This window comes from Phyllobates terribilis, unplaced genomic scaffold (genome assembly GCF_046119375.1).
Source record: "Phyllobates terribilis strain yellow unplaced genomic scaffold, ASM4611937v1 Scaffold_4__5_contigs__length_816908805, whole genome shotgun sequence".
Lineage (NCBI taxonomy): Eukaryota > Metazoa > Chordata > Amphibia > Anura > Dendrobatidae > Phyllobates > Phyllobates terribilis.
In genome coordinates this window covers 693,275,945-693,281,944 of record NW_027362764.1, presented here as the reverse complement: position 1 = coordinate 693,281,944, position 6,000 = coordinate 693,275,945, and positions in this window count along the sequence as shown.

The window sequence follows — 6,000 nt, the reverse complement described above, 5'->3', positions numbered from 1 at the left end:
TGTGGGGTCATCATATTATGTGCAGGACTATGTGTGGGGTCATCATATTATGTGCAGGACTATATGTGGGGTCATCATATTATGTGCAGGACTATATGTGGGGCCATCATATTATGTGCAGGACTATATGTGGGGCCATCATATTATGTGCAGGACTATATGTGGAGTCATCATATTATGTGCAGGACTATATGTGGGGCCATCATATTATGTGCAGGACTATATGTGGGCCATCATATTATGTGCAGGACTATATGTGGGGTCATCATATTATGTGCAGGACTATATGTGGGGTCATCATATTATGTGCAGGACTATATGTGGGGTCATCATATTATGTGCAGGACTATATGTGGGACCATCATACTATGTGCAGGACTATATGTGAGGCCATCATATTATGTGCAGGACTATATGTGAGCCCATCATATTATGTGCAGGACTATATGTGGGGCCATCATATTATGTGTAGGACTATATGTGGGGCCATCATATTATGTGTAGGACTATATGTGAGGTCATCATATTATGTGCAGGACTATATGTGGGCCATCATATTATGTGCAGGACTATATGTGGGGTCATCATATTATGTGCAGGACTATATGTGGGACCATCATACTATGTGCAGGACTATATGTGAGGCCATCATATTATGTGCAGGACTATATGTGGGGCCATCATATTATGTGTAGGACTATATGTGGGGCCATCATATTATGTGCAGGACTATATGTGGGGCCATCATATTATGTGTAGGACTATATGTGGGGCCATCATATTATGTGTAGGACTATATGTGGGGCCATCATATTATGTGCAGGACTATGTGTGGGGTCATCATATTATGTGCAGGACTATATGTGGGGCCATCATATTATGTGTAGGACTATATGTGGGGCCATCATATTATGTGTAGGACTATATGTGGGGCCATCATATTATGTGCAGGACTATGTGTGGGGTCATCATATTATGTGCAGGACTATATGTGGAGTCATCATATTATGTGCAGGACTATGTGCGGGGTCATCATATTATGTGCAAGACTATGTGTGGGGTCATCATATTATGTGCAGGACTATATGTGGAGTCATCATATTATGTGCAGGACTATGTGCGGGGTCATCATATTATGTGCAGGACTATATGTGGGGCCATCATATTATGTGCAGGATTATATATGAGGCCATCATATTATGTGCAGGACTATATGTGGGGCCATCATATTATGTGCAGGATTATATATGAGGCCATCATATTATGTGCAGGACTATATGTGGAGTCATCATATTATGTCCAGGACTATGTGTGGGGTCATCATATTATGTGCAGGACTATATGTGGGGCCATCATATTATGTGCAGGACTATATGTGGAGTCATCAGATTATGTTCAGGACTATATGTGGAGTCATCATATTATGTGCAGGACTATATGTGGAGTCATCATATTATGTGCAGGACTATGTGCGGGGTCATCATATTATGTGCAGGACTATGTGTAGGGTCATCATATTATGTGCAGGACTATATGTGGGGCCATCATATTATGTGCAGGACTATATGTGGGGCCATCATATTATGTGCAGGATTATATATGAGGCCATCATATTATGTGCAGGACTATATGTGGAGTCATCATATTATGTGCAGGATTATATATGAGGCCATCATATTATGTGCAGGACTATATGTGGAGTCATCAGATTATGTTCAGGACTATATGTGGAGTCATCATATTATGTGCAGGACTATATGTGGAGTCATCATATTATGTCCAGGACTATGTGCGGGGTCATCATATTATGTGCAGGACTATGTGTAGGGTCATCATATTATGTGCAGGACTATATGTGGGGCCATCATATTATGTGCAGGACTATATGTGGGGCCATCATATTATGTGCAGGACTATATGTGGAGTCATCATATTATGTGCAGGACTATATGTGGGGCCATCATATTATGTGTAGGACTATATGTGGAGTCATCATATTATGTGCAGGACTATATGTGGAGTCATCATATTATGTGCAGGACTATGTGTGGGGTCATCATATTATGTGCAGGACTATATGTGGAGTCATCATATTATGTGCAGGACTATATGTGAGGCCATCATATTATGTGCAGGACTATATGTGGGTCCATCATATTATGTGCAGGACTATATGTGGGGCCATCATATTATGTGCAGGACAATGTGTGGGGCCATCATATTATGTGCAGGACTATATGTGGGGCCATCATACTATGTGCAGGACTATATGTGAGGCCATCATATTATGTGCAGGACTATATGTGGGGCCATCATATTATGTGCAGGACTATATGTGGAGTCATCATATTATGTGCAGGACTATGTGTGGGGCCATCATATTATGTGCAGGACTATATGTGAGGCCATCATATTATGTGCAGGACTATATGTGGAGTCATCATATTATGTTCAGGACTATATGTGGGGCCATCATATTATGTGCAGGACTATATGTGGAGTCATCATATTATGTGCAGGACTATATGTGGAGTCATCATACTATGTCCAGGACTATATGTGGAGTCATCATATTATGTGCAGGACTATATGTGAGGCCATCATATTATATTCAGGACTATATGTGGGGCCATCATATTATGTGCAGGACTATATGTGGGGCCATCATATTATGTACAGGACTATATGTGGGGCCATCATATTATGTGCAGGACTATATGTGGAGTCATCATATTATGTGCAGGACTATATGTGGGGCCATCATATTATGTACAGGACTATATGTGGGGCCATCATATTATGTGCAGGACTATATGTGGAGTCATCATATTATGTGCAGGACTATGTGTGGGGCCATCATATTATGTGCAGGACTATGTGTGAGGTCATCATATTATGTGCAGGACTATGTGTGGGGTCATCATATTATGTGCAGGACTATGTGTGGGGCCATCATATTATGTTCAGGACTATATGTGGAGTCATCATATTATGTGCAGGACTATATGTGGAGTCATCATATTATGTGCAGGACTATATGTGGAGTCATCATATTATGTGTAGGACTATGTGTGGGGTCATCATATTATGTGCAGGACTATGTGTGGGGTCATCATATTATGTGCAGGACTATATGTGGGGTCATCATATTATGTGCAGGACTATATGTGGGGCCATCATATTATGTGCAGGACTATATGTGGGGCCATCATATTATGTGCAGGACTATATGTGGGGTCATCATATTATGTGCAGGACTATATGTGGGACCATCATACTATGTGCAGGACTATATGTGAGGCCATCATATTATGTGCAGGACTATATGTGGGGCCATCATATTATGTGTAGGACTATATGTGGGGCCATCATATTATGTGTAGGACTATATGTGGGGCCATCATATTATGTGCAGGACTATGTGTGGGGTCATCATATTATGTGCAGGACTATATGTGGGGCCATCATATTATGTGTAGGACTATATGTGGGGCCATCATATTATGTGTAGGACTATGTGCGGGGTCATCATATTATGTGCAAGACTATGTGTGGGGTCATCATATTATGTGCAGGACTATATGTGGAGTCATCATATTATGTGCAAGACTATGTGTGGGGTCATCATATTATGTGCAGGATTATATATGAGGCCATCATATTATGTGCAGGACTATATGTGGAGTCATCATATTATGTGCAGGACTATATGTGGGGCCATCATATTATGTGTAGGACTATATGTGGGGCCATCATATTATGTGCAGGACTATATGTGGGGCCATCATATTATGTGCAGGACTATATGTGGGGCCATCATATTATGTGCAGGACTATATGTGGGGCCATCATATTATGTGTAGGACTATATGTGGAGTCATCATATTATGTGCAGGACTATATGTGGGGCCATCATATTATGTGCAGGACTATATGTGGGGCCATCATATTATGTGCAGGACTATATGTGGGGCCATCATATTATGTGCAGGACTATATGTGGGGCCATCATATTATGTGCAGGACTATATGTGGGGCCATCATATTATGTGCAGGACTATATGTGGGGCCATCATATTAAGTGTAGGACTATATGTGGAGTCATCATATTATGTGCAGGACTATATGTGGGGCCATCATATTATGTGCAGGACTATATGTGGGGCCATCATATTATGTGCAGGACTATATGTGGGGCCATCATATTATGTGCAGGACTATGTGTAGGGTCATCATATTATGTGCAGGACTATATGTGGGGCCATCATATTATGTGCAGGACTATATGTGGGGCCATCATATTATGTGCAGGACTATATGTGGGGCCATCATATTATGTGTAGGACTATATGTGGGGCCATCATATTATGTGCAGGACTATATGTGGGGCCATCATATTATGTGCAGGACTATATGTGGGGCCATCATATTATGTGCAGGACTATATGTGGGGCCATCATATTATGTGTAGGACTATATGTGGAGTCATCATATTATGTGCAGGATTATATATGAGGCCATCATATTATGTGCAGGACTATATGTGGAGTCATCATATTATGTCCAGGACTATGTGCGGGGTCATCATATTATGTGCAGGACTATGTGTAGGGTCATCATATTATGTGCAGGACTATATGTGGGGCCATCATATTATGTGCAGGACTATATGTGAGGACATCATATTATGTGCAGGACTATATGTGGGGCCATCATATTATGTGCAGGACTATATGTGGGGCTATCATATTATGTGCAGGACTATATGTGGGGCCATCATATTATGTGTAGGACTATATGTGGAGTCATCATATTATGTGCAGGACTATATGTGGAGTCATCATATTATGTGCAGGACTATATGTGGAGTCATCATATTATGTGCAGGACTATATGTGGGGCCATCATATTATGTGCAGGACTATATGTGGGGCCATCATATTATGTGCAGGACTATATGTGGGGCCATCATATTATGTGCAGGACTATATGTGGGGCTATCATATTATGTGCAGGACTATATGTGGGGCCATCATATTATGTGCAGGACTATATGTGGGGCCATCATATTATGTGCAGGACTATATGTGGGGCTATCATATTATGTGCAGGACTATATGTGGGGCCATCATATTATGTGCAGGACTATATGTGGGGCCATCATATTATGTGCAGGACTATATGTGGGGCCATCATATTATGTGCAGGACTATATGTGGGGCCATCATATTATGTGCAGGACTATATGTGGGGCTATCATATTATGTGCAGGACTATATGTGGGGCCATCATATTATGTGTAGGACTATATGTGGAGTCATCATATTATGTGCAGGACTATATGTGGAGTCATCATATTATGTGCAGGACTATATGTGGAGTCATCATATTATGTGCAGGACTATATGTGGGGCTATCATATTATGTGCAGGACTATGTGCGGGGTCATCATATTATGTGCAGGACTATATGTGGGGCCATCATATTATGTGTAGGACTATATGTGGAGTCATCAGATTATGTTCAGGACTATATGTGGAGTCATCATATTATGTGCAGGACTATATGTGGAGTCATCATATTATGTGCAGGACTATATGTGGAGTCATCATATTATGTGCAGGACTATATGTGGGGCCATCATATTATGTGCAGGATTATATGAGGCCATCATATTATGTGCAGGACTATATGTGAGGTCATCATATTATGTGCAGGACTATATGTGAGGCCATCATATTATGTGCAGGACTATATGTGGGGCCATCATATTATGTGTAGGACTATATGTGAGGCCATCATATTATGTGCAGGATTATATGAGGCCATCATATTATGTGCAGGACTATATGTGAGGCCATCATATTATGTGCAGGACTATATGTGGGGCCATCATATTATGTGCAGGACTATATGTGGGGCCATAATATTATGTGCAGGATTATATGAGGCCATCATATTATGTGCAGGACTATGTGTGGGGCCATCATATTATGTGCA